This window comes from Bidens hawaiensis, unplaced genomic scaffold, assembly GCF_021521415.1.
Source record: "Bidens hawaiensis isolate Kalapana, Puna unplaced genomic scaffold, B.hawaiensis_p1.1 tig00021498_1, whole genome shotgun sequence".
NCBI classification, from domain to species: domain Eukaryota; kingdom Viridiplantae; phylum Streptophyta; class Magnoliopsida; order Asterales; family Asteraceae; genus Bidens; species Bidens hawaiensis.
Genome location: NW_027493335.1, coordinates 216977 through 227074, shown reverse-complemented (window position 1 = coordinate 227074; position 10098 = coordinate 216977). Strand labels below are relative to the sequence as shown.

Genomic DNA, 10098 nt, shown 5'->3' with positions numbered 1-10098 from the left:
ACGTCAATATGAAGATGATTTAGGACAAAGAACGATATGAACGATATTTTATGTTAAAAAAAGTGTTATTATTGGCATTTCCTATAGCTATTATTCCTGCTAAGATCAATCTTAAGAAAGAAATTTAGATTATTTCATGACAATAATATAATCAAGCTTTAATTACTTATCTTGTAGCTAGTAGACAAAAAATCAAGGTGGCATTCTCATGAGCTAAATGATGCACTGCCCACAAAGAATTGAGAATTGCCACATCAATAAAACCTTTCATTTCATTTTGGGCTGAATATGTTTATATGCATCATATATGTATACTACAGGAAATTTTATTAGTATGTAAAAGGTATCAATAAGGAGCAGTTTTTTGAAATAAATAATCACAAAATTGCGACGAATTTGCTACAAAAATCTAGTAGCAAAAAGAGGCAGTCACAAATCTGTCGCAAAATAGGGCGGTCACAATATTGCAACTGCAACCTCAGTCGCTAAAACCAGTCGCGAAACATCTGCCGGTCGCAAAACGAGTCACAACGGTGTTTTGCAACCACAATTTTTGTTGCAATCTGCCGCAAATTCAGTTGCAAATTGGTTGCAAACTGATATTCTGTATGGAGGTTTTGCAAGGTCAATTTTGGTTGCAAAAGGTACCTGTCACTAACACCCATCGGCGATACAACATTTGTACCTATCACTAACACTGTCAATTCCTAGCTATGTTCTCCTTCAATGATCATTTGGTAAATTCAATTGGTATATGCATTAACCACACCTCGCTTACCGAAATACAATCACTGACTAGACCCTCTTCACGACAGAATACCGAGGGATTAGTCGGTCAGTGAAGTTCTTCTATTACATGTGATTTTTTTTAATTATATCAAGTTTCTACAATTTCAAATTATTAATTTTAAGATTATATTTTATCGTAATATATTTTAGTTTATGTTAATCAAGTAGGGTTTGGATCAAATACAAATGAAATTAACATGCTAAAGTGAGAATCAAGTAGAGTAATTTACTCTATGATAATTACGCTACTTGTATATATAATTACTCTACTTGGTTCTCACGTTTAACACGTTAATTTCATTTGTACGTTAACCTTCCCCAATCAAGTATCACCTGATACCATACTGGTCCCAAACTCAGATAAAAAACTTATAACTAATCTCATAACCGGTTTCGCACTTAAATATCGTCTCATTCCTTATCCATCTTGAATGTTTTGGTATCAGATTTTCTCATCGGGTTTGTGTTGTTTTGTAGTCCCTATTAACTGATACATGGAATGCAATCTTAACAAAAATAATTATTAGATTGATAAGACACAAAGAAATGAATGAACATCTAATCGTAGCATCAAGGACCACACCTCTCTCGTGTCCATTTAATTCTTTGGATTGCACATTGCCACATATAATGCCACAAACCTACAACTTGTGATTTGTGAACAACTGAACAAGTATACAAATTCTTATAGCCTCTTTTTTCCATTGAAATAATATCAAATTGAAAGGACCAAATTCGTGAGGAGAGACGACTTAATTGATGCCAAAACATGAACAAAATCAATCACAATCATTGGGTGAATCGATGGGAACAAGGACGAAACTGCATGTGTAGAATGGCGACCGAGGTTGACTTATTAATCTCGAGTCAATCCAGTAACCTATAATACATTATGATCATATCCAATTTACTAATATAACTTATAGTTAATGATGAACTAAAAGTTAACAAAGAGATTAAAAAGATATGGTGATTGACAATAGGAACTTAAAGAAAGTTATATTGTGTATGATCATAGACCATAAAACATTACTGGATACCTAAGTTACTAAACTATGAATTAACGAGGCACGACTGAGATGACTTGAACTATACGAGGCATGCATGAGATCAAGATATATATTCTCTCAAGTCACCTTACAAACTGATAAGAAGTTGATTCAAGAGACCATATAATTTGGACCAACTAGACATGAAAGTAGCAAGAAAAGGGTTCGACTTAGTACAAGGTAAAACCGATTAGCCTAATCGAATTGAAACTGAAATAATCGACAAAAGTGAAACAAAATAACCAACCCAAACTAATAACCAATATTTTTTTCAATAAACCGAACTGAACCTAACCAAAACCTCACCAATCTTGTTTTTAACATGCACCAATTTCTGAAACTACCCTAATTAACATGCAAATAAAGCCTTCACATCATATATACTTGTGCTTATCATCTATACTTTTTCAAAATACTAAACTAATTAAAGAAACTAAAAGGAAAACCGGAAAACCAGAGGACTTCCCACTACGAAGAAGCTAATGCTAATACGGAAAGACTTTCGTTTTAGTGGTTAAACAAGACAAAAGGAACCATGGAAGCTAGTGCTTGGACGAATTCAATAATTCATTCTATTCTTTTCATTTCAACAAAAAAGATGATCACTTTTGTACTTCTCCTTGTACACAATTATGGTGTCCATGGTATAGTAATCAAGTGTATTGGTATAAAACATTAAGATTAAACATTTTCATTGCTATCTTCATCATTATCATGATGATGATGATCATCATCAACATTTGTCTTTTTATCGGTCCACCATGCTAGCAATCACAAACATACACTTAGATACAATAACCCTAGCAATGCATCTAGAGGAATATTACAATAATTGTAAATCTAGTATAGAAAAGATAGTTTATTCATTATTACAAACAAGCTAGGCCAGTGGCCATTTGCATGTTAATGTGTACCTCTGATGGTGATTTGCATGTTAATGTGTACCTCTAGATGCTAGCAAATCTGGGCCAAAACCCAAGCTTTACACCTATATAAACCCTTCAATCCTTTCTCTACATTCACAATCATACCTAAAATTAAAGGGATTATATTAGCACACTTTAAGATGGCTTCAAAGGGCAATGCTGCACTAGTTCTCTTTCTAGCACTCATTCTATTCTTTTGTGCCATGGTGAGTGGCTGTGGGACTTGTGGTAGCCCAAACCCAAAACCGAAGCCAAAGCCAAAGACAACCGAGGCTACTTGTCCTAAAGACACCTTGAAGCTAGGGGTGTGTTCCAATTTGCTAAGTTTGGGTGTAGTCGAAGCGGGTTCACCACCAACTAAACCGTGTTGCACCCTCATCAAAGACCTTGCTGACCTTGAGGCCGCGGTTTGCCTATGCACTGCCATCAAAGCTAAGGTTTTGGGGACCAATCTAAATGTGCCTGTCTCTCTTAGCTTGCTTCTTAGTGCTTGTGGCAAGAAAGTCCCAAGTGGCTACAAGTGTGCTTAATTAAATTGGATACATATGGCCCTTAACTTCACTCGTATTCGAAGTTATGCTATATTTAAGTGTGAGTCTTTTCGGTCATGTCTGTCTGGCTGATCCAAGTAAGGGTACGTATGCTAAGTCTTGCATCGGCTACTTATTAGATTATTTATGAAGTCCTATGTGTGTTTTGTATGTATGCTTAATTAGCGTGATTGTTCGTGTGATTATGTTTTGATTGTATTAAATCCTGGTCGACTTTTGTAATGGTTTGTGGAAAATGAAAGTCATTTGTTTATGTTGTGTTCGGTTTTCTGGTACTACTTTCTCACTTCTTTATTCAGTACGGCCACGATAACTATACTAGGATTAGAAAGTCAGTGGTTGTTAACTGACTACACCCGTGAGGTGAGATGTTTGTGACACTCTTAATTAGTCATGAGTCAAGACTGTAATAATTAAATTATTGCTTAATTTACTAGGGCCGTCTCTGACTCTCTAAGAACCACTAAATATTATAGAGGCGAGTAAATAAATAGGCCCTTAAAATTTTTAAAAAGATGATCACTTCTCCAGGCAGGCCCTACATCTTAGGGGTGTTCACGGTCTGGTTCCTTCGTTTTCAGGTCAAACTGTAAGCTAAACCGTTAGTAACGGTTTTTGATTATTGAAAACAAAGCCTAAACATTGAAAATAAAAACCGAACCAAACCGGACCGGTACCAATGGTTTGGACTTATTGGGCCTTTATAAATGTTTGAATAAAATAGAAAATTTTTAACTAATTTGTTCTCGCGCGAATGAGAATAATATATAACAGAAAACTGGTTTACATGGTTTTTTAACCAGAAGATTTTTCATCATCCAACAAAATATTCATTTAGTCCATTACTAATAAGGAAAGAAACAAGCAGCTTATATCTATGATATAACTATCTTTTATCTCACGTATTACAGGGTGTAAATATTTCTTTGGATTTTAATTTTATTTATTGTAGGAAAGTTAATAATATATTTAGGTATTGATGATAAAATGGTTTCGCAAATAAATGATATGTTATAACACAGTTTAAAAGCTATTTGAGTTTGGTGAGACCCATGGCCATCTTATTTTTTTACTATAAAATTGTTTTTTAATCAAAAATAATATATATATATATATATATTTTAAAAATCGGATATTAATTATATCCCTATTTTATAGGATTTTCATATCAAATATTTGGTGAGATTAATTTTTAATTTAATAAGATGTAATAACCCATTTAAGGGCTATCTGGGTTTGGTGAGACCCATACACGTGAATTCGGGTCAAATGCATGAGAAACTTTCATTTACAAATAAAGCAATCTGTTATTCTTCTAGTGGCTTGAGAGAATTTAGAGAGAAACCAGATAACATTTAAAGGTTTCGTTTATATATATTTAAGATTTTAAGTATGATTATAGTATTATTCAATTCAACCCCATATAAAATATATATGTAGTATAAAAAATATAAAATATATGGTCGGTTTTAGGTATAAACCGTAAACCAAACCGCTTGCTACGGTTTAAAAGTTTTGAAACCGACCAACCGAAAGTTAAAGAAAAAACCGACCGCAAAGCCAAACCCGTGACTGTTTTAGAAGGTTTCACAGTTTGAAACCGAACTGCCGAACCGTGAACACCAATTTACCTCCAATTTTTTGCGTCTATGTATAGTAAGGGGAAACTGAATACGGTGTTAGACACCTAAGTATCTAACCTTACACGCAAAACTCAATCATAACTACATTGTTTTGAAAAAAACTGAATACCAACGACGCAACATCAATCTTGTTGTAAGTATGCAGTCATAAAGTTCAGTGGGAGAGTTTTTGTCTGAAGATGCATTTATCCCTTGCCCGTAAAGTGTTGGTGTCTTTTCTTTATGAAAAGCAATAACGTTTGAAATATGTTACTCGTTTTTTGTCGGTGTGTTGCCACTTTAGGAAAGACGTTAGTTGTCGAACTATATTAATAACGGTTATGTTGTCGAACTTTTATTAAACAAAACATTTTACTTTTTGTTTTTGGTAAACTTATAAAATGAGGTATCATGGGGGAATCCGTAAACAATATGCTTACCCGGATCTCTTCAGAGTACTTGTTAATGCCCGGCACCTAAGTGTGGGAGGAGAGCGCTGGAGGCGGAAGAAGGGGGCACATCTTTGGCTTCGAGGGTGTTTTGATATCCAACATTTCTAAAATAGTATCTGCATTGTTTCGAACATAACTTAATCTTGGATTTTATGTCTAGAATAGCTTAATATTGTCACAAAAGCGAGATATGATCCACTTTCAATACTGTTTGGGATGACGACAATGGACTTGATCGATTTCACTACTACAAAATGGGCAAAAGTGTCTAAAATTTGAGACCGACAGAAACGATCACAAACTTAAAGACCGGAATCAAATAGTCAAAAGTTAGACCGAAATAAGATTGGATTGTGTCAGTTAAAAATCATAGCAAATATATCGATCGAATTTGATTTGGTCTCAAATAAAAACAGTAACTTGATAAATTACAACGAAACTTATAATGAAAAATGGTGCGAAAACGACCGCAAAGATTTTGTCGTTAAATTTGAGTGTCTTTTGCGGTTGCAAATTAGTTGCAAAAGTAAGTAGCCACCATGTTTTGAGCAACTATTAAAACCCGGTCGCAAAAGGTAGCAAACATTTTGTCGCTAAGTTTTCAAATGAAATTCCAGTCGCAAATTGGTGGAATGATAGTTGCAAATGTAAAAAGGATCACGTTTTAAGCAACTGCCAAAATCAGTCCTAAAATGACTTTGCGACTATTTTAATTTCTCAAATGACCTTTTTTTGAGTTCGAATCCCATTAAAAATAATGACCAGGGGGTTTGAATGTTGTAGTGGCGATTTTCTCCAAAATCGAGCTCTATTCAGAACATAAATGAGTATGTAAAGGGCAATTTGATAGATCTCTAAAGAGTTTATTTCTTAAGATTTGACAAGCTTGTTTAAACTTAAATATATACAGTATAGTAATAATTTCATAAAAATTAAGGGGAGAAATTAGTTGGCGAAAACAACCAAAAATGTTAACCGCGAGCAAACGCTTAAAACTAACCTAAAAACGTATGAATGTTGGGACAAAACTGTATGAAATACATGTAATTAACTCTTAAAAAGTTTTTCTAGTTTGTAACTTGTAAGATCAAACATCCATGTGGAATTTGTGGAAAGATTTGATTAACACCGTAAGTAGGGGCCATGATCAACCAATTAATTAAGGTACCGAGGAGACTCTATATTATCTATAAAACTTTAATATATTTCGCTAGGACAGTTCGGTAGCCTCTTAATGATTTCATTAAGAAGATATCTCTAAATCAGTAAGATGCGTAAAGTACGTGTGTTTGATTCATTTAAAAGAAGCTTCTTAATGGTTAAGTTTTGAAGCAATACTGAATAATTCAGAAGTTATCTCTTAATCAATAAAACCTTTCAATGGCTCAGCACAAGGTTGTCAAACATTAGCAAAGTATACTAATTTATGTTATAATGATTATATATAACAAAAAGTTAAACTTGCAACATACCATGATGCATTTATTGATTAAAACATTCACATGAACTATTTGGAAGGGGGGGGGGGGGGGGGGGCTGATTTTATAAAATACGTTTGCGGGTTTAAGGGGATATTGGCGAAAAGCAATTCGTTGCAATCGTAAATAGTTTGATCTAGACATCTTACCAAGATTAGTCATTGCTTGTGTTTATACATTGGAATCTTTTGAATGGCCTACAATAATGATTTCCAGATGCTTTACATGGTGTGTATTAGATGCACGGGCAAAGCATCTTTTTGTTGTATTCTAAGAGGCATCACTCGTTTCTGTATCATAAACCATTTTTTTAAATCATTCATTAATACTAAATTCATTAAAAAATAAAATAAAATACTGAATTCATTAGAAATAAAAAAATGAAATTAAACAAAACACTAGATTCATCAAAACCATAAAATAGCATACTATTTATTTTTTAAATAAAATCCTCAACATTTGAAGAGCTAGTGTTAGAATCGTTACGGCATTCAACTGGATGATTTTTTCAGAACATTCCACGTGACCAAGTGGTTAAATCCATTTTTGTGGTGGTATTTGTGGTGGTATTCGTATTCGTGAAGGGTCTCGGAATTTGCTTCACTCTCTGTCCGTCCGTCAAGTGTGTGGTTGTAGAGTTTGTTGAACACAGTAGCCTTAATTGGGCTTCAAATCGGGATGAGCTCAGAACCAAACCGGCACCGATCCCAAAATTCCCGATTTCTATTTTCTCAAAAATTTGGTATCGTTACCGTTACCGAGAATGCTTGGTTCGGTATCGATACCGTAGGCCAACATTCGTTAAATACCGGCATGGTCTCGATAATCCTGATCCTGATTTTCTCAAAAACTTGGTACCATTACCGAAATGCTCGTTTCTGTATTAGTTCGGTACCAGTACCCAGTACCATTTGCTCATCTGTGGTTTCAAATCTCTTCACTTTGAAATGATTTGTTGTTTCATGCGATATACCACACCATAATCATGTGAAAATGTGTCGAAGTGTTTTACTTGCGTATGTTATATGGCTTTAGTGACTGGGTTTTGATGAGCCTCTATCATGTAGTCATATGTATATATGGTTCTTGTACTCATACTAGTTGAAAAATATTATATGAGGGGTTTATTCTGAAACATTACCAAATATAATCATGTAGATCACAATTTTAACTCAAATAGGTATAAACTTTTAAGTTATATGTAGAGGAGCAAGACTATTGCCATGTGGGCTGGGAAGGACCCGAATTATAGGGTGTGCGTGCGTATATGAAAGATCTGGTAATTGTGTAGGCTATGAAAAGAGCGGGATTGGCATTTGCTTTAACATCTTCTCAATCGGACTCTGGAGGGCTGTGAAAGAGTCGTCCCTGCTTATTATCTCCTTTTGATTTGTTATTTAAATAAATGCAAAAGTGCATGTCTATTTACGCAAAATCTGCGATCATCTTGGCTATTTTTGATGATTTTCCTCATTTTTTTATTTAACTTCCTATTTTCTACAAACACAAAAGTACTAGTTCTAACCATTTAGGTTTGTGTGACTGAACGTATACTAAATTGTTATATATGTATAAATATATGTAATTGCATCAATCTGTATTGGTGAAGATGATACATGCATGCTTAATGATCTTTATAATAATGATATAATCACTAAGTCGGCTGAGGATGTATCTACCCGAAGAATGCATACTTACTCATATTAAGACCAGGACTCTAATGCGAGACAAGTTTCTTTATCATTATGTTAGTAACAACTCAGGAATAATGGATGCACTTATTGGATATAGCTTTTCTTATTGCTAACACCTTATATTTTGTGAACCAAATCTCTCAAATTTGAGCTCAACGTTACATACTTGAGTAGTCATGACTCACGACAGAGGTTAACGAATTATGTTAGGTGAAGTCGTTTAAGATACAAACTGATTAAATTACGATAAAGTTTTTTAAGTTATAGATAAAATACAACTTCTAAAAGATTAACGATTGTATATGTCTCTTCACAATAATTGTAATGGAGAAAATACCAATTCAAATTAAATGGATTTAAATGATGTTACTACTACATGAATAGGGATTATAATTTTTACCATTTTCATCCAATAAATAATATTGAAGTATTTAAAAAATATTTTTGAAATTGTCCAGTTGCAAATAGTTAGTTACCAAGATCTAATTATGAGTTATTAAATAGGAAAATAAATCAAAATGATAAATTGGAAAGCCTGTTCCTAAGGGGCCTAAAGAATTCCTAATTGGAATTAGGGGGTCATTTTTTATTGATATTTTTTTACTTGAGGTCGCTAAAATATGTTAATAAAATTCCATAATATAAGCAAAAAAAAATATTTTGGCTTAATAAAATTCATGAAGAATATTGGTAATTGAATATTCAGGTGCATGTCACATGAGAGCAATAGAATACTATTTACCTGCCTCTTTTCTCCTATAAATACTCCTCACATCTCCTAACTTTTATTCCATCCCTTCATAAACCATTACAACTTTGTGATAATTAAGCTCCCACATCACAAAGAGATGGCTTCAAAGACCAACACCCCACTAGCACTCTTTCTTGCACTCAACCTTTTGTTTTTTGCACTAGCCAGTGGTTGTACCACCTGTCCTGGTACTCCCCCTATACCAAATCCGCCATCCACCGGGACATGTCCTAGGGACGCCCTTAAACTAGGTGTGTGTGCCAATGTGCTTGGCAAGTTACTTAATCTAGTCGTTGGAGACCCACCAGTTAAGCCATGTTGCAGCCTTCTTGAAGGTCTTGTTGACCTCGAGGCTGCTGTTTGCCTTTGTACCGCTATCAAGGCGAACGTTCTTGGAATTAATTTGAATGTGCCATTGTCTCTCAGTTTACTTCTAAATGTTTGTAGCAAGCAAGTGCCAAAGGACTTCGTATGTGCTTAATGAACAAGCTATCATGTAGCATGTCATGTTGTGTCATGTCGTGTCGTATCGAGTGTGTTTGTTTGTTTGTTTTGGACTGTGAGAGTATTTACTGTTTGAACTAAAGGAAAGAGAGATCACTTTAGTTATTTTGAAATGATTGTTTGAAGAATTTATTTGTGGGAATAAAATTTTACATTTGATGTTTTTGTTTATTATTTATGTTACTATTACTATTACCTATATTATACGTCAAAATATTCAAGTGTGATTCATTCCATCATAAAGGCACAATAGATGAATCTTCATGTCTTTATAGTTTTATG

The 10098-nt window shown here is 34.0% G+C and overlaps 2 pseudogenes; both read left to right on the top strand.

The window, feature by feature from the left end:
- Window positions 1–2738: 2738 nt before the first annotated feature.
- Window positions 2739–3573, top strand: LOC143563552 (14 kDa proline-rich protein DC2.15 pseudogene; annotated as a pseudogene).
- A 5765-nt stretch (window positions 3574–9338) lies between these two features.
- Window positions 9339–9808, top strand: LOC143563551 (putative lipid-binding protein AIR1 pseudogene; annotated as a pseudogene).
- Window positions 9809–10098: the final 290 nt, after the last annotated feature.